We start from the raw sequence: 20,665 nt of genomic DNA on the forward strand, positions 1-20,665 counted from the left end.
ATCATATTAACAATATGACTGTTGTGACTCGGTTGAAGCCTGGGCTCTAGCAAACATCTCTGTCAAGAAGGGTTGTGGGTTTCATTTTACTCAAGCCTGATGTCCTGGAAAGGAATGTCTTTTTTGTATGCAAGTTGTCTGATATTTCAGGAATTACTCAGGCCAGAATCTCTCCTGGGGGCAAATGCAGCATTTGCTAGACTTCCCAGAACTGAATTATGAAATCAAAGCTCTGTCTGAATAGACTCATTGAGAACTGGACATTCACCGCCTGTGAGATGGAAAGCAGTTCTGTGGAAAAAGACCTGGGAGTCATGGTGGACAACAGGATGACCATGAGCCAGGTGAGAAGTCAAATTACCACTGGATCAAGTCTTTCTTGCTGTGTGGTTTTGCTTCTGAGTAAAGCTTTACTGGGATCTTTGCTGACTGCTTCCACATAACTATGGATGCCTGCCCATGGCCATTCCTGTTCTTCTACACCCTATGTAATCCTGTGGGGCAAGACTGGCAGGGAATACTGCCTGGCAGGGAATACTGCCTGGCAGAACCAGTTAGCTACCACAGCTATTATGGTCTTCAGATGTGTGGGTCAGCGCTGTTGCCTGTAATCTTGGGATAAATTATTGTATACTTCAGAATTTGGTAAAGAGAGCACAAAATAACCACAGGAATGAAGAATGGATGGAGGGAAGTTCAAAAGATGTGGAGACATGGCACTCTGGGGCATGGTTTAGCTGGCCTGGTGATGTTGAGTCGATGGCTGGAATTTATGAGCTCAGAGGTCTTTCTCAATCTTAATGATTTTGGGACACACTGCCTAAAGATCAGCTGGTTTGTGGGTTTGATTAGCCTGCAACAGACTCAGTCTCCTTTCACCTTGGTTGAACTACACTCCCCTGAGCCATGGCTGTTTGGACGAACGTCCCTGTTTGTGTTATGAGATTTATAGATCTTGATAAAAAAGAACCCTAGAAACTCAGTACACTTCCCCTTTTCTTAATCTCCTGAACTTCCTCATCTGTCACGCTCGAAAATTTGCCATGAATTGCCTTCATTGTGCCATTTCCTCTGTTTCGGTTCTATTCTTGTGTCAGGGCAGCAGTTAAGGAGCTGGTGCAATTCAATCAAAATCATGACATGATTGATTTGCCCATTCTGGTGGCATTTCTAGATATTCCTTTCTCCTTCCTCTTCTCTGCATTTAATTTTCAAGCTCCTGAGAAGGACTACTAGCAGGTTAAGGTGAACCCTCCATTTAATCTCTTCTCTCTTTTAATGTGTGGTTGGTTCCTTTTTCTAAAGGGTGTATCCTTACTCTCTGATAAAAACCTGGAGGGATCAACTGTTAACTCTTTTCCTTTGTTTCCTCTTTTTTTTTCTTTCTTCACATTGAAAACAAACAAAACAATGTTCCCTGGAAGTATGGGAGCCAAGCAGCAAACTCTTCTCTTCTCTTCTCTTCTCTTCTCTTCTCTTCTCTTCTCTTTCTCTTCTCTTCTCTTCTCTTCTCTTCTCTTCTCTTCTCTTCTCTTCTCTTCTCTTCTCTTCTCTTCTCTTCTCTTCTCTTCTCTTCTCTTCTCTTCTCTTCTCTTCTCTTCTCTTCTCTTCTCTTCTCTTCTCTTCTCTTCTCTTCTCTTCTCTTCTCTTCTCCTCTTCTTTTCTTTTTATCTTCCTATTTTTTTTCTTTTATCACTTTTTTTTCTTTGTCTTTTTTCTTTTTTTCTCCTGCAAAGTAACTGGAACACTTTCAGGTAACAATCTGTCCAAACACGGATGTGACTATAAAAACAACAAGCTACAGAACACTCTTGGTTTCCTTCGAGGATCTCCAACTTTTTCTTGATTCATCATTTCATGTTATTACATAATGAAGGAGAACTTCCCATGAATTAAAGGGGAAAGAGGAAAGTAATAAGCCTGCCCAATTTTCTAACCTATCTCTGTTGTGAGGGAAGGGAGGTCACTTGTGCTGTGACTGCATTTTCTGTCTTGGAGCCAGATCTGATTTACTCAGAAATGTTTTAGCATTGTTTGAGGAGTGAAAGAAGAGCTAAGTTATGCTGCTATCTGACTTTACAGTGTGAAATGGTTTTTTTTTGTGATAACAGGGAGTAGATGCTAGACTTTGGTGTTTGCTATAAGAGATCTGGTCTCAAGTCTTGCTGGTCATTATCCAGGCATGGGAGTGAATCTCAAACACTTATTTCAATCTATGAGAACCAGAAAGATCTCTGATGTGCCAATTTGACACCCTAGGTTTGTGCCCAAGCAGTACTAACCTGTCTGCTGCTGGTGGAGAAGCCTGGAAGGTCCTGCCAGAAGTGTGCATTACACAATGAGACTTCAGATTTTGTAGGTCTTATTCCTTCCTAATTCCTTTTAGACCACTTCTGTTGATCTTCAAAGTGTACTTCAATGAGCCTTTTTTCGTGTGTAGGTTATTGATGGAGGAGGCATGAACTGACAGGCAGAGATGTAATTTTTTTTTGCCACAGGTTGGTATTTTGGCTCTAGGGTAAGCTTTGTTTTCATTTTTTACTGAGGCTGACATATTTACATCTTTTTGCATTAACCTTTGTCTATTGAATGCAGAAAAAATGCTTTCTGAATCCAGGTTCACATTTCAATTTACATGGCTTGTAGGTAGAAGACTGGAAGGAATGAAAGAATCATGTATTCTGGTGATTGTTGAGAAATTTCATGCCCTGTGTTAGCCAAAGATGACCACAGTGCATTGTCCTTGGAAGAAAACCTTTTTCTCTTTGCTATTCCTGGAAACAAAATTAAATACACCACTTCAAAACACACCACTGCAGATATGGCATTCAGAGCCCAGAATTAGGTCCTTTCCTTCCCCTTCACCAATCTAATAGGATGTGCCACAAATCAGGCTGGAGCCACAGAATCACAGAATCACCAAGGTTGGAAGAGACCTCAAAGATCATCAAGTCCAACCTGTCACCACAGACCTCATGACTAAACCATTGCTCCAAGTGCCACATCCAGTGCCAACCACCTGCATGACAGCAACTTTCTAGACTTTGACAATCTCTGGAACACTGCTCATCACCCACTGGTGATCATTACCCAAGTCAAGACTGCCCTAGATGCTCCTTTTCTGCTACAGATCTACACTTGTTATTCTAGACTACATCTACGCTAACGAGCTAAGAGCGGTGAGTACTTTCCAGCATTGTTCTGCTAGTGTTAGCGCTCTTAATTCCTAGCAGGCACAACTTGGCCCTGTTCTGTACAGTGCAGGTCAGAAGGTAGGATGTGCCTAGGTTGTTCCAAATGTGCAGTTTGGATGAAGCCACTTGGACTGAGAGAAGAGAGTTTAGCTGTATTGTGCCAAATTATATCATACTGCTTGATCTTGGACCTAGCAGAGAGGCAGTGGCCAATTTTATTTGCAGATACAAACACATCCTGAAAGAATGGAATATGTCTTGGTGACATTTTTAGGACAGAATGACTTACACTCAGTTGTCATCTATCTCTGTCCGTTGGATACATGAAGGTGAAAACTAAAATCCAATAAGGTGACACACCTTTGGCATGAGTCTTGGTCCTCTTAGTGCGGATCAAGTGCAATCTGGAAATGTCTGTTTCCAGAGAACTTGGGAGAAATGACTGATTTCTGACTCCTGGCTGACCTTTGTCAGGAATGAAACTGTGGGTCTGTTCAGAACGTGAACTTTAGGCTTTGAGGGACCTTAAAGACAGCCCAGGCTCTGTGTAGAGTTAGGCACTTCAGACGTACGTGTTCAAGGTCTGTTTATGTCCTCTCTCAAGTACTGTGGCTTGTCACATGGGGATTTTTCAAGCACTTTGCACTTCTATTGCATCTGACCTTTTGTCAAAACATTCAGGGTGGTTAATTATTATGCTACAGTTTTCACTGTATGAACAATAACCTTTCTCTTTCCTTAAAGAATTGTTTGTCCAATCAGTCAGTTTTGTCCAATATTGTTAAGAAGCCTTGACTTTGGCTTCTGGATAAATAATAGGCTGTTTCCTGAGCCCATTCAAACATTGAAATCATTGTTAAATTGTAATAATGGCCTCAGAGAAACTATAGGGTTTCACCAGTACAGACCTATTCCAAATATAAATCAGCAAAAATGGTCTGAATGGTGCCCAGTCCTATGAGTTTAACTTAGTAAATCTACTTGGATGTTTTGTAGGCATGAAGAAGATGAAATAGAAATGGATGAGCAGCAGATTTAATTAATTGGCAGTGTATGGGATTTAGTGGTAGCTGAAGGGTGGAAAACAGCAGGATCACACACTCTGTGGTGGTAGGCACACGGTGCCAAGCTGCATTCTAAGGGTAGTGCATGATTTTCTTGTGACTCAGTAAAAAAATGTGTAGGTGTATAAAGTTCAGTGCATGTAGTTTTACATATGGAAGATCACATATGTAGGCCAGAGTTATAGAAAATGACTAATGAGCCAGTGTGGAAAACACTTTCCCAACTCCTGTTATCCCAGAAGATTTGTAACACAGAGTTAAACACTAGAGCTAAATACTAGAGCTAAACACTAGTGCTACCTAGAGCTAAATACTAGAGCTAAACACTAGTGCTACCTAGAGCTAAATACTAGAGCTAAACACTAGTGCTTCCTAGAGCTAAATACTGTAGCTAAACACTAGTGTTACCTAGAGCTAAATACTAGAGCTAAACACTAGTGCTACCTAGAGCTAAATACTAGAGCTAAACACTAGTGCTACCTAGAGCTAAATACTAGAGCTAAACACTAGTGCTACCTAGAGCTAAATACTAGAGCTAAACACTAGTGCTACCTAGAGCTAAATACTAGAGCTAAACACTAGTGCTAAAATCTGCTCTAGTGGAAATTCAAGGAGCAAGGGCAATCTACAGGCTGCTAGGCTGGAGGAGAAACCTTGAACTTGATTATGTGAACTAATATTTCTAACAGGAGGGCAAGTGATCTTTCTGAATAGATGACTTTCTCTGTCCACATCTATGGTCTTCAACACCAGCCTTCAGCCAAGAATTTTCTCTGAAAGTGAAGAAAAAATTAATTTGTTTTCCACATGTTCCTTGCCCAAGACTTTTACCCAAGGTCACTTAGTTGGCCTACCCACTGCCATATTGAATCATGAATCCTCCCAGCCCATCCAGAGCTGAGATTTCATAGGAATGGATCTTCCATTACATATTCTCATTTTGAGAAGGTAAGCCCTGCCTCCTTCTGCACTGCACTTCCATCAGGATCTCAGGGATGCTAACAGGGCATTTTGCTGCTTTGTGCAGTTCTGTTTAAGGCAATCCCCAAAGGACTGGGAGCTAAAGAAAGCTTTCTGCAACCTGGGGCTTTAAAAATAGAAGTGGATGGCTGGAACACTGCAACCAGCTGGGCTGCAGTTAGCAGAAGCTTGTGAAAGATTTTAAGGTCAGTCCTGCACTGTGGGAACAAACAGGCCATGGTGTGTTTTAACTGGAGCCTGAAAAATGAACCACAGCAGGAATTGTTCTCTGATTTTTATTCAGATGCTTTGTTCCCTTCAGCCAAGCAGACAGGAGATGGGACTAGGCTTGCTGCACTGAGAACAACCCTTGTCAAAATGTTGCATCTTTTCTTTTTCCCAGACCTCATAATATTTCCAACATTTTATTTCAGATCACCTTTATTCACATTTTCCCCAACATGATTTGCCTCTCCTCTGCTTCATGCTGAAATATGTCAATGAACCAATCCCAATTTTCTTAGTACCTGCCCCTACTATCCCTGGTGATGGTGTATTTCACAGCTTAATTTGTTCTCCCAGTTCTGCAGCATCTTTCCTCAGTGACTTCCAGAGCTGATGTTCATCCATCAACACACCAAACAGGAAATGAGATGCTCAGCTCCTAATCTTCTCACAGGGCTTCTGGCTTCTGCATTCCAGGACACAGTACCTCCCCTGCTGAGGGTGGTGAAACACTGGCAGAGGTTTCCCAGAGAGGTGGTAGATGACCCATCCCCAGAAACATTGCTCTGAGCAACCTGATCTAGTTGGAGATATCACTGCTGACTGGCGAGGAGTTGGACTAGATGACCTTTAATGGTCCCTTCCAACCCAAACCATTCTAAGACTCTAGGATTCTATGACTCTCAGTCTGTGAGCCTTCTGCAGGTTGTTAGGATGCATTCTGTGAGCAGCAGAGAGGCACACTCAATGCTGGATGCATTACTCACTCTGTTGCTTTGCTGGCATTATGTCACCGGGGAGCACATCTCCCTGCCTGAGCTAAAAGAAGGACAGGAAATCTAAAACTGGTATTTACTCCAGCAAGTGTAATCTGCAAAGTTTGTCTCCTTGGATTAAGTCATTTCAAGGCCTTGTAAACCTGATATAGCTTTGTCAGATAGCTTCAAGCCAGTGTTTTTCTGAAATGGGGCCAGAAATAATGACGACTGCTAGACTAAGTTGCAGTTATGACTGGAAGGTTGACAATGGTTAAGGTGGGAGAGGAAGGCTGGAAGAATGAGACTGACAGGGAAGTCCTGCTGCCCACACAGTTAAGTCATTCAGTGGAAGAGTTTTGCCAAGCAAAGGCTTACAGTAGTGGTAAAGAGCATTGTATTCAGACTTCACAGCTGCTGTGTGTCAGAGCTCAGTGGGACAATTGCTCTCCTGCACCATGGGAATTTATCACATTTAGTTCCTTTGGATGCTTCTTGCAAAGCATCCTTTTGACTGTCTGGGAAAGGGAGATGAACAAAACATACTGTGATTCAGTGGAAAAGAAATGCCCTTTGAAAACAATCAAAAAGCAGCCTGAAGATACTGGAAGGGTATGAAATCAGTAGGGCTTGCCAAAGGAAATTGCCACAATTGTTAGCCTACGTGTGTTGGACACAGTGAGGTTCCTCCCAGGAGTTGTCCCTCCCCTCCCTGAATTTTACCAAGGGAAAAGGCTAATTCTTAATCTCCTATTGCAACAGAGACAGCCTGGGGATGGAGATTTCCCTCCTCCTTCTCCCAAGGCTGGCTCCAGTGAGGTGCAAAGACTCTTTGAGGACTTGACAAATGGCTTTCAGTTCCATCCAAGAGCTTGTCTCAGTCAGTCCCTTCTCCTTCTGAGTGGGGAGGACAGCCAACCTACATCTTCACAAAGTGGCTCTGTGTTGTCCCTTTGGCATCTGCAGACACAGCTTGTTACTAAACAGCGTGAAGGGCTCTGGTCTTTAAAAGAAATAGGTGACAGTGAGACTCAAGTGACTTGGGTGGGATGCTCCTTGTGTTTTTTCCACCTCTATTCACTGTCAAGGGTTAGGGCTGGGCCAGCCACTAGGCAATTGACTGATGCTATGAACTTCTCCCTTCCCATGAAGGGCAGGGAAAGGCAATAAGGGAGAGACAGGTTGGAAAAGAAAACTAAACCTACTTTAATAAATATCATAACAACAAAATGAAATATATGCACATGTATATACAAACCATTACTGAACCCAACCCCATTATGACAATTATATCCCCACCATCACTAATGCTGTGGGCAGGCAGGCACTGGAAAAGTCCCAGGCTGGGATCAGCAGTAAACAATAACAGGATTCAGAAGCTGGATTCTGAAACAAGACTTAGGAACACATGGATCAGGATCAAAGGCAGAATAGACAGAATCTTCCTTGGATTCTGGCCATTGAAGAAGAAAACTTGACTCTCATGAACCCTCATCTTTACATCAGATATGACATACATGGGATAGAATCCCTTGCTGGTCAGTTTAGGTTCACCTGTCCTGTCCACTCCTCCTCACAGGCGCCACCTCTTTCTTTCTGCACCTCAACAGGGTACAAAAGATTTAGCAGATACCTTGGTTTCTACAGAAGCAAGTCTTAAGCAAGAGCTTTTCCACACCCCAATTCTTAGTAGTAACTTTAACCATCAGCATTCCCCCTAATAAAGGCAACCACTGCCTGTGCATACATACCCTGAACTTCAGAAAGTACCTTCACTGAGCAGAGACTGGGCTGAGAAGTCAAATCACTGAGCAGAATTAGTTCTGTTCTACCTCAAACCAGGACCTTTGCAAAGAACTGGAAGGTTGGGCTGCTTGGCTTTGATAAATATAGCCAGCTAAGAAAGGAGCTGGGAAGAAATTAATACCACAAGGGTTGTGGTCAAATAAAAAGAAAAACAAGGATTAAAAAAGATTTATTTAAGGATTTGGAGCACCTCTCTTAGATGGACTCAGTGCTGGTGGTGGAAAGGCTGCCTGTAACTTACAGCCACCCAGAGTGAGGACTGCTATTTCAAACTGCATTAATGTGGTATTTTGTTACCATCTCAAATACATTTGAAGCTTCCATATGTCTTCTGCAGATTTTTCTGTCACTGTGAACTCTTAGTGCTTGAAACAGAGGGGTGATGTGTGTATGCATGTGTCTGTAGGAGCCTTCACATGTGTGCATATCCACTGCTGTAATTTCCCAGCCAAGATCTAGAGTGCAGGGTGCCAGCTTGGTGTGGAGCCAATATTATTGTGTTCTGGGAAAACACACAACGAGAACTTGTATTTGGGTTATGATAAGAGTTCAGTTTAATCACATCAGGAGCCAAGTCATCCCAAATTAAAGCTTAATGCAGACTGGGACAGCAATGAAGTTGCTGTATGCAGTTTTCAAAGAACATGAGCTAACGTCTAGAAAAAGAGAGCAGAGGAAGTGCCTTGGATTTAGCTGCTAGCCCAACTACCAATTCCATTTCTGGTTGTGGACAACTCATATTAGGCAATATTTGCTATCCTGAAGAAAAAAGAAACAATGTCCAAGTAAGACCTCTTGAAAAAGAAAATGAAGGTGTTTGCAGAACCTCAGAATACTCTAGTGTCAAACCCCAACATGCACCTAGATATGGATGCAGAGGGCCAACACTCAAGTTTGATTTTTGTCTCCTGAGGTGAGATTTCCAAAGACATTGAGTTGAATTTAGGAACTCAAATTTCAACATTGTTTTCTGGGGATTTCTGCTCCTAATTAAATCATACTTCTGAAAACCTTGCCTGTGATAAGTCATTGCCTCAGTTTCCCTCCCTCTGATGTGAACAGAACTTCCACACTGAAGGGATGGGATGTGTGTGGAAGTTAATGCCCTGCATTTAGGCAGCAATTATGAAAGTAGCAGTGAGGAATCTCTGAATATTTTTATATTAAAATTCCAAAAGTACCTTTTTATTGCCTCACAAAGGTGCTGTGAAGTTTAATTCATTACTGACTCACAGATACTCTGAGGTACAGTTTTCAGATCATGTTTGTTCTCCCCTTTCCCTTTCAAACTGACTACATGTATTTTGCAAGGCAGAAGAAATCCAAGCTTCAAAATGTGTGTTGCTCATTCAGCCATCTGGAGACAACTTCTTCCTCTGCAAGTAGTCACATCATGTGAATGTGTGTGATCAGAGGCAAGTGGTGATCTACTAACTATGGTGAGACATCTGCTGCCAACACCGAGGTCTACAGTTCTGGGGACACTCATTCCATTTGAGACATTCAAGTGTCCTGTGTCACACATATCAAGCTGTTCCTGACATTTCACCCTCTCACACTCATACAAACTCCAGATCATGAAGTCAGTTTGGTGTGAAAATAACACATAATTCTTGAGTATGGAGAAGGTGTCAAGAATGATTTCACTACTTGGAACTTCAAGTAAATGAGATACACACAGCCAGTGTCATGGTGAATTGGTTTGGAAGGCAGATTTCTGCCTTTTCCTTACTGTTCCCAAAGAGGTTAAATGTATGTGTCTTTACACTCACCAGGGAAAAGCACAGAATCATCATAGAATCATAGACTGGTTTGGGTTGAAGGGACCCTTTAAAGGTCATCTAGTCCAACTTCACTTCAGTTAGCAGGGACACCTGCGACTAGAGCAGGTTGCTCAGAGCCCCAGACAGTCTGACCTGCAATGTTTCCAGGAATGGGCTTCCTACCACCTCTCTGGGCAGCCTGTGCCACTGCTTCATCACACTGAGTGTGAAAAATTTCTTCTTTCTACCCAGTCTGATTTTTCCTCTTTTAATTTAAAACCATCACTGCTTATCAGGCCTTGTGAAGAAGTCTGTCCCCATCTTTCTTATATGCCCCCTGAAGTGCTGAATAAGATCTCCCCAGAGCCTTCTCTTCTCCAGACTGACCAACTCCAACTACCTTAGCCTCTCTTCATAGGAGCAGTGTTCTAATTCCCTGATCATTTTTGTGGCCTTCCTCTGGACCTGCTCCTCCTGGTTCACGGCTCTCCTGTGCTGAGGACTCCAGAGCTGGACACCACAGTGCAACTGGGGTCTCTCTAGAGTGGAGTAGAAGTGCAGAATCCTTTCCCTGCTGGCCATGCTGCTTTTGATGCAGCCCAGGATGCAATTTTCTTTCTGGGCTGCACATTTCTGGTACATACTCAGTTTTTCATCCACTAATAGCATGAGCCCTCTCCCCCAGGGGCTGCTCTGAATACACTTGTTGCCCAGACTGTATTTCTGCTTGGAGTAACAGCTCACTTGGATACATCTCACTGAAACTGCCAGCCTTTCAAACTGCTGTGCATTGTTATTACACTCAATCTTAAATCACAGCATTCATGCTGATCACTGCACCTTATTTCTCTGTGTTGTGGGAGACACAGATGATAAAGAAAAATTTCAGCCTCCTTTCTCATCCTCCAGGAACGTGTCAGAGAAGAATTGCTGTTGCCACAAATCCTGCAGTTCCTATAGCCTATAGCATCAACTTCCCAGAAGTGGAGCAGATTTATAAAGGGTTTCCTGCTTCTGACAGGGCTTCTTCAATAAGTTTACAACTCTGCTTTGTTTGCAGTTTATTTCTTCCTGTACAAGGCTCTGCCCCCACCCTGGTATGGAAGAGGTGCTTTGTTAGCACGGGGATACTCTGACATAGCAAGAAGGGAATGAGAGGGGGAAATTGCTACACTTCCCTCTTTCTGAGCAGAGAACAAATGGGAAGTTTGATGACTTTTGCCAGTTCAGAAGTCAGTTGGTCATGCTGTCCAATCCCAGTACTATGGTTCAGTCACTCTTTACTCTCTCCTTTTGTCTTTATGGAGGGACAAAGCTCGGAAAACTACAAAATCAAGATAATGCTAGCAGTTTAACTTCCTGCAGGTTTAAATAATGGCAGAGCCATTTCTTTACCATGCTAAAGGGTGGTGAAACACTCTAACAAGTTACCCAGGGAGGTAGCTGAGGCCCCATCACTGAAGATATTCAAGGTCAGGCTCCACCAAGCTCTGAGCAACCTGATCTAGTGGAGGATGCCCCTGCTCACTGCAGGGGCTTTGGACTAGATGAGCTTTGGAGGTCCCTTCCAACCTAAAGCATTCTATGAGTCTATGATTCTGATCTCCCTGAACAGGCTGGAGTGGCTGAAACAGAGGTTTTGTTTCTTGAGTTAATATAATTTTTGGTCTTCCTACTGAGCCCTGGTTTCAGGATACTAACTCTGAGCTTTCTAGAAAGGCAGTCCAAACCTCTGCATAGAAAGAGAATGAATCTGATGGGTCATTGGAAAACAGTCAGCATTTATTCTTCCCCAGAACTTGGAAATGCATCATAATCATCACAGTGTATGCCATTGACATACTCCTGGATACTGTCATATGCATATACTTGTTTTCCAGCAAAAGTGATTATGCCAGTACTTCTCTAAGGTGAACAAACTGAGCTGAGAACTATTTCTACAGCACTTAGGTTTGTAAGGAGAGATTACTTCCATGTTATTATGTCATTTCCTCAAATAAGGGTCTATGTTGCAAGATAGAGTAGTTAATTATGGTTCCCTTTTCTCTTCAGTCATTCCTGAATTGCCACGTTGTGTAATTACTCAGTTACTACTATGTAATCAAAATAATGATATGTTTCTTGCTTTTCTCATTACTCCTGTAACCCATGCAACCAGAACCCCTATTTTTTTTAGCCCAGCATTTTACAGTGTTAAACCATCTGCAGAATAACCACAGGCACAGGCTTATCTTTGGTCCATTGGCCACCAAGAGTGGACACTTAACTCATCTTATGCTGCTGCTAACATGGTGTAATCAACACCATGACTATCACTTGGATGTCCACTGACTTAACCATTTGCCTGCTCAGGGCCAGCTCCTTTGGAGGTGTTCAAAAAAGAATTAGACATGGCACTTGTTGCCATGGTTTAGTTGTCAGGAGGTGTTAGGCATTAGGTAATAGGTTGGACTTGATGATCTCTGAGGCCTTTTCCAACCTGGTTGATTCTATGAAAATTATCTTATTATTTTCCACATTTTCTATTATGCTACACAAAGAATCAATAGGGCCACTTAAATTAACACAAATTTCTTCATCATGATGTGATATCTCCTCATGTGCAGTTATTCTTACCATTACAAAGGAAAATTGAGGCACAGATATTTAATAGCTGCCTGAGTCCTCTGTGTATGGGTTTAGGAACAAACTCAGTCAGTATATTGAACTCAGCTTCCACAAGATCCATTAGAATGCAGAAAAGCCATCATATTATGAACCCAAACAACCCCAGATTTCCCCCAGAACTACAGAGTACCCTCTTTACAGAGTACTCTCTGCTGTGTGCATTAGCAACCTTGTCCCATTGAACCTTTCTGACCAAGGTCCCCTTATACACATTTACTACACTCAAGAGATAAGATGCAGATGGGATGTGAGGAAAAAGCTCTTCCCCATGAGGGTGGTGAGACACTGGCACAGGTTGCCCAGGGAGGTGGTGGAAGCCTCATCCCTGGAGGTTTTTAAGGCCAGGCTGGATGTGGCTGTGAGCAACCTGATCTAGTGTGAGGTGTCCATGGCCATGGCAGGGGGGTTGGAACTGGATGATCCTTGAGGTCCCTTCCAACTCTAACAATTCTATGATTCTATGATGATTCTATGAATCCATAGAAGAGGAGAACAGCTCTGGCAGAGGGAATAGCTAAGGACAGGATGCAGCCCTTCAGATGATTGTGTACCAAGTGCACATGTGTTGCTCCTTGCTAAGAACACGACTGACATTCCTTTTCCCCCTGATTAGCACATTCATTGCCATTATTTTAGAGGAGTGGCATAATGTTTATGCCTTATTCTTATTCTTCTCTTCAGTGAAGGCATTTTGTGATTTCAGAAGGTTTGCAACATTTGCACATTGAAGTCCATGCTGAAGTTCCTGGGAGGCAGTGGCAGCTTTTAATTTGTTTTCTAGAAAACAATGGGAAGGAAATTTGCTCTTTTAACTCCACCTCTTGAAAAAAAAATAATAATCAAAGAAAAAAACAAACACAAAAAAACCCTAAAAATTGAAGAATTAAATCAATTTTTCATGGCAGTTTGACCAGGAAATTAATTACTGGTATAGAAAAGAAAACACTCCACTTTCATAAACAGTCTGTTTTCTCCCCTCATATTGCCTTTGTTTCAAAGGCCATTTGCTTTGCCCACCCATGAAGAAAATTCTATTGGCAGTGCACTTCAAGGATCAGCCTCTTCTGACTGCTGGAAATCCACCAAAGCACAGGGAAAGAAGACTTGAAGTGGCCTCAAGACATCAACCAACCCACTGTCCAGCCCCAAGTCAGCCTCAGTCATCACTCTCATGGATGTTTCATCCATTCTCATGGATGCCTCTTTTGCAAAAAAACATCCAAAGACAAAGTTTATATTTTCTTAATTTGATTTATCAAAGGCTTTATCAATTTTACTGCCAGAAAGACTTTTCCTGACATCCCATCCACGATTTTCCTCTGGCAGATTTAGCCAGTGTCTTTTTGTCCTATTGGGCATAGGCAAAATGATTCCTGTTTCCTTTCCAAAGATCTTTTTATTCATCCCCTTTTTAAATACAAGACGTGTCATGTATCCCTTCATCTTCTCTTCTGGCAAAACCATTGCTTTCCTTCTGACCTTTCCTCTTAATGCTGCATTTTCCTAACCTTTCCTCAAACCTATTAGAGTAGAATAGAATGGAATAGAATAAACCAGGTTGGAAGAGACCTTCAAGATCATCGTGTCCAACCTATCACCCAACACCATCTAATCAACTAAACCATGGCACCAAGCACCCCATCCAGCCTCCTAAACACCTCTAGTGATGGTGACTCCACCACCTCCCCAGGCAGCCCATTCCCATGAGCAATCACTCTCTCTGTGTAGAATTTCCTCCTAACATCCAGTCTGAACCTCCCCTGGTGCAGCTTGAGACTGTGTCCTCTTGTTCTGGTGCTAGTTGCCTGGGAGAAGAGACCAGCCCTCGCCTGTCTACAACCTCCCTTCAGGTAGTTGTAGAGAGCAATAAGATTATTTCCATCAGATCCTAAGCTTTCTTGAAACCCACTTAAAAAATAATCCTCATTATCCACTGGTCAGATTGCTCTGGCAATTTCACTGCTCACCATGATGAAGTTCTGCTTCATGTAAGGAATAAACTTGTTTATACACCAAATAATTTGCCTTTCTACAACACTACAGCATCTCTTTGCCATCCTTTACTCACCTTTTCAACCAGGCTGATCCTCAAATGCTTTGCTACAGGTCTGCTTTGTAAACACCAGCTCCACCGACTGTGTTTGTGTGCTTGATTTTTCACAGCCTGGTATTGTTTTTCTACTGATGTTTCTGGTATACTATATCCTGTAATTATTCATGTAGAGAGTGGATTACTTTCCTTCTCTGATGGAGGCACTGGTGGAGTACTACCAGCAGATAATGACAGATGATAAATGTAAGGACCATTTTTAGATCTTGAAAGGTCTGCCATGGGTTGAGACCATGACAAGATCTTAATGAGCAACTGATGAAATAAGAACCAAAAGAGAGAGCCACTTGGGACCACACAGTAATCATGTTTCTGTACAGCTGGGAAAAGTAATGGATATATTTTGTGTTAGAAACAAATATTTGGTTTGGCTGAACCAGCATTTCACTCAAAAAGGGGAAAAAAGTATTCATCTGAAATATTTGAGAGCCTTTAATACTTTTTCCAGATGACAATGAGCTTTGGACATGGGTGTTTATTGATGTTAAGCCTAAAGTACAAGACTCAGTAAGAAGTTCAAGACAGAAGATACCTCAGGAAGTATACCAGAAATCTGAGAAGCATCTTCTGTAAAACTCAAAAGCTGCCTGGAGATAATTCAGTGGACATTTTTACTGAGGCTTTTGATTAAAGTGTTGATTTTACATTTAATTGTTCATTAAAAATTTAAGCAAGCTTTGGGGTAATTGTGGTGGTATGGTGGACCAAAAAATAATGAACTGCCATTGAAAACAGCTGAGAATCTGATGTTGATCAAGGGCAGGAGGTGATGCTTTCCTATTTTTGCATGCAAAAAGTTTTGACTTTTCTCCCTCTCAAGAGAAGTTTTAAATACAGCACTCAAATGACAAGAAGCATGTCTGAAAACATCACCTGATATTCCCTAGGTAGCCACAAGACGTGGTGTCAGGTCGGTTTCAGCAGTGCCTCCCCTCTCCTAAAACAGGCTCTGGCTTCTTACCACGGGCTGCCTTCTCTGTTGAGCATTTAGGAGCACACTGGACTGGGCAACTGGTTCTTCTGGGGGGAAAGAATATTTATTCCTAGCCTAGATCAGTTCTCTGCTTCAGCTCCCTGCTATGCCCACAAACAGCTCTGGCAGGGAGTAAGCAGCCCAAAGACAGCAGAAAGGAGAAAGGAAAGAAGTGCTGATGCTAGCGCTGTGGTCAAGCGCCTCTGCCATAGCCTTACTGGCAAGCGAGAGAATTTATGCCAGTGGAAACAAAATCAACCAAGCACACTGGTGCAAACCCCTGGAATACAAGTGTTTGAGCAGATTTGACTCAATTTAAGGTGATGAAGAGGTAATGCTCTACATTTTCTGCAGCACTTGAACAGCTTTAATTCAAATCCATCTGCTCATTTCATACATGGGGCGAGCAGCCCTTCTGCACTGTGCTGCAAAGAAAAAGTAATTCCACTACACAGTTTTGACTCTGCCTATGCTTTATCTTTGGTATTTAAATGATAATTGGAGGCTCCATTTATAAAAGTTGTTGGGGCTCTGGGTTGTCTAAGGTTGCTGTGTTTCAAACATTGCTTTTCCCCCTCAGAAGCTAAACATTTATCTGTCACGTCTGCTCAACAAAAGCACCTATTCTTGGAGCTGTGGTTAAATGACTTCGACCCAGCCTTCCTCCCCCTACCTGCCCTCCCACACCTTGCCTCTAAATTTCAATAGTTTTAAAGAATTGTCATGGCAATAAAGGCCTCTGGGAGACACTGGTGGAGACTGACATTTCCCTTTCTTCAACAGCAGAGATGCCTCCAGTATTATGAACATCGTGACAGTGTGTACCAACGGATCCAGCCTTGGTAGTGCGCAGAAGTGGTCCTGGCTCCATTTTCACTTTTGACCCTGCTGATTCAATTAAGAATTTCAGGACAAAATGTGAAGCTGTAGCAAGGTCATCTCAGGAGCCTTGGTTATTTAACACAAATTGTTTACTTTCAAATTTAGAAGCTCCCTTGGTTTTGTTTTAATGTCAGTAAAATGTCTTCTTTTTTCAGTTACGTTGCAAGATTTGTTTAAGGTTTCCTCCAGCTTTCCATCATCCTAGGACAACTAGATGTTATGAATTGCTGTGGAAATGTTCTTCCTAGATTTGGGACTATATTGTGTTGGTTAATGTCTGATACCGTGGGTGAAATTTAGCCCTACCACCTAGAAACTTGTGATCCATGAGCCAGTGTCCAGCTGTGCATGTTTGTGGAAGAGACAGTTTATTCTCATCTGTTTAGCTACAACTGCAGTGGCATGGTGGCTAAGGTAAAAGTGGATATAAACCTGAATCTTCCTTAAGGTAAGGTGTTGTCTTCTCCAAGGTAGGTGTTAGGCCCAAGGAAAAAGTAATAGAAGGCAAAATCACCTCAAGGTGTCCAGTGGAGGTTTAGGCTGGGTATTAGGAGAAATCTCTTACCCAAAAGGCTGGGACAGGCTGCCCAGGGAGGTGATGGAGTCCCCTCCCCTGGACATATTTAAAAGCTGTGCAGATGCAGTGCTGAGAGACATGGTTTAGCAGTGGACTTGGCAGTGCTGGGTTAATAGCTGGACTCAATGATCTTGGAGGTTTCTTCCAACCAAAATGATTCTGTGATTCTATACAAGCACTGAGTTCTCAAGGCTCTGAAGAGGAGAAGGATAGGGTCAGTTACACCCTTGCTCTTTATGGCTGGGGAAATCCAACTACTCTGTTCAGTGAGGCCATCTAGATTTGGTAGTTTACTTTTACCCTGTTTATGTTTATTCACTGTATCACAACATCCAGCAATCAATGAAGATTAACTGGGTCCAAACATGCAGATTTCCATAGATATTTTCAAAGTGGTTTAAATTAAATAAAATGAACAGTCAGTTTTCAACTATATAAGATTAATCTCTGAGTAAGCACCCTCACATCTGCAATAATGGAGGGGAACTTGCAGGGAGAATAAATGGCTGGAAAGGCTCAAGAGTTTTAGATACCTTTTGGGATGGTGTTATATGTGTAAGAAGAGTGCAGAAACAAGGGTGGAAGAGCTGGGAGGAGAGAAAAAGCTGTTTTGAAATCAACCAGTATCTTACAAATTGCACCAGCCTAAACCATTCTGCAAAAAAAAAGAAAAGGAAAGAAAGATTCCCTGAGAGAGCTGTGAAAATGTCAGACTTTCACCTTTGGAGATCCCATGGGGAGAAGTACATTTCCTCTGCTGCATGTTTACACTCTCCTCTGCATCTCTTCTGTCCTGAAGGGAAGCTACCACCAATAAAAACAACTTGTCAGAGGGAGCTGCGTGCAATGGGGAGCGCATTGAGCATGGAGGTGATGAGTGGAGAGAACATGTAGTAATTACTGATCTATCAGATGCTTGCCTCTGCTCAGGAGAAGTGTGGGAGTGGACTTGCAGGGGTGGTGGTATTCAAGACTGGAAAACTTGGACAGAACTGGTGGGAAGTGATAACTTTGTGCCTGTGGAATATTGGTCCTTCAGATGTACTTTTATGGTGAAACTAAGAAGCTCAGAAGTTCTGCAAGTTGGTGAGGATTTTTTTTTCCCTCTTAAATAAAAAGAAAGAGCAATTTTTAAGAAGGAAAAGAATAATAATAAATAAAGCCCCATGAGCCCATTACTTTCTTTTAGCTATGTCCTTCTCCTTAACCACAAACAGCTGCAAATTTGCACATAACAGCGACAGTAGGAAGGAACTCACTTTAATGGAATGTCTGTGCTGCAGATTGGCAGAGTAAGGCTGAGAAGACAGAAAAGCCAGGTTTTCCAGCTTGCCCTGTGCTCACCAGACTTCCTAGGTGGTGGGTTTCAGCATGAGATCCCTCTGGACCAATGCTCACTGTCCCTGAAAAACAAACCCCTTTTCTAGTGTCTCCTGTTGGGCTCACTGTGTGCTATGGTATGTTGAAAGGTGGCAGGCAGTGCTTTCTGTGGCTTTTATAGGCATGACTTCAACAGCCCTGAATAAACACATACAATGGTTGAGAGGTGGTGGTTGAAATGGAAAATTCTAATGTGTACACCAAAAGCTTACTCACAGGCAACACATTTTTCTAATACAAAGACAGAAAAAAACGCTCATCCCCATGAAATGTGAAGTTTTGCCCATTTGAAACTGGATTGTTTAGGCTTCTTTTTTTTCAGATACTAGTTGAAATGGTTGTAGGGCGAGTGATTTGTAGACCATTTGTGGGTAGCCTATGGGCCATTAATCTCCAGAGCACTGATACATTACAAGAAACCTGAGGGAAGCTCAGCCAAAGATTTTTCTTTAATCTAGAATGTCTTTGGGAAAGGAAGGAGGAGGAATACGTCCAAGTGTTGTAACAGCATCCGCAGGCATGAGCTTGTGATGACAGCAGCAGTAACTATGGGCTTTAAGATTTTCAAGACATATAATAGTACTAAATATTTGGAAGAGATTTTAAACTCCCTTTTGTAGTCTTACTATTGAAAACACTTAGAGCAGTGTAAATATTCATGTTGTTTACCTCCCCAAATTGTAATGTGAGGTAATCAGCAAAAAGGATAGAATAGAATAAACCAGGTTGGAAGACACCTTCGAGATCATTGCATCCAACCTATCATCCAACACCACCTAATCAACTAAACCATGCAACCAACAACCCTGTCAAGTCTCCTCCTAAACACCTCCAATGATGGTGACTCCACCACGTCCCAGGCCAGCACATTCCAATGGGCAATCACTCTCTCTGTGTAGAATTTCTTCCTAACCTCCAGCCTAAACCTCCCCTGGCACAGCTTGAGACTGTGTCCTCTTGTTCTGGTGCTGGTTGCCTGGGAGAAGAGACCAAGCCCCACCTGGCTACAACCTCCCTTCAGGTAGCTGTAGACAGTAATAAGGTCTCATCTGAGCCTCCTCTTCTCCAGGCTAAGCAACCCCAGCTCTCTCAGTCTCTCCTCACAGGGCTTGTGTTCCAAGCCCCTCACCAACTTCATTGCCCTTCCCTGGACACGTTCCATCAAGTCAACCTCCTTCCTGTACTGAGGGGTGCAGAACTGGACACAGTTCTCAAGGTGTGGCCTAAACAGTGCTGAGTACAGGGGCAGAATGACTTCCCTGCTCCTGCTGGCCACACTGTTCCTGATCCAGGCCAGGATGCCATTGACATACATAGAATACATAGAATAAACCAGGTTGGAAGAGACCTTCAAGATCATCACGTCCAACCCATCAACCAATCCAACGTCACCCAAACAACTAACCCATGGCACCAAGCACCCCATCAAGTCTTCTCCTGAAAACCTCCAGTGATGGCGACTCCACCACCTCCTTGACCCTCTTGGCTGCCTGGGCACGCTGCAGGCTCATGTTCAGCCTACCATTGACCTGTACCCCCAGTTCCCTTTCTGTTTGGCTGCTCTCCAGCCACTCTGACCCCAGCCTGTAAATGCTGGCAAGAACCGAATGCTGCTGGCCAGACATTATTTTGAAGGCATGTGACATGGTGAATTAAGACTCTCTAGGTTTAAGTTCTTTTACCAGGGATTTGAAATGTCATTTTCATAATTTTACCAGATGAAAAACTAAATGTCACAATATGAGCTGAAATTTTTCCATGCTACATCTCTGCAGGGAAAGCTTCAGCTCTTGAGATTCTGTAGCTTTCTGAAATGAGTGTCCATTTACAAGGTCTACAGCTTCACCCTCTGGAACTGGATGATGACAGTTAGCAGGAACACAGCTCTGATTTTGTTTTAGACAGGCTTGCCTAATTTAAGCAAGGTATAAAGCATTGGGGGATAATGAAATAAATTCTTATGGGCACACTGGAAGGAAAACTTGCCAACTTCAGACCTCCAAAGACACTTCCCTGTGTTGCACGTATTCATTTCCCTCACAGATCCAACCTACAACAAAATCCTGAAGGCTTCATCCTTACAGATGTTTCCAAATATACTCAAGCCCTGCGTAGGTACAACTTCAGTTCATCACAGATGTGGTGATTCTAGGAGCTGGGAAGCTGTTTTCCAAGGTCTCAGCCTTCCCCTGCCCAACCTGTTTAGATAAACAGTAAGAGCTCACTTGATACAACTGTGAAAAGGTTGAGCCGGGAAGATGAACAAAAAGACTTGTCAGGGGTGGAAACAGGGCTGTAGGATGAACCAT

This window comes from Dryobates pubescens, chromosome 21, assembly GCF_014839835.1.
Source record: "Dryobates pubescens isolate bDryPub1 chromosome 21, bDryPub1.pri, whole genome shotgun sequence".
In the NCBI taxonomy this organism is placed as follows: domain Eukaryota; kingdom Metazoa; phylum Chordata; class Aves; order Piciformes; family Picidae; genus Dryobates; species Dryobates pubescens.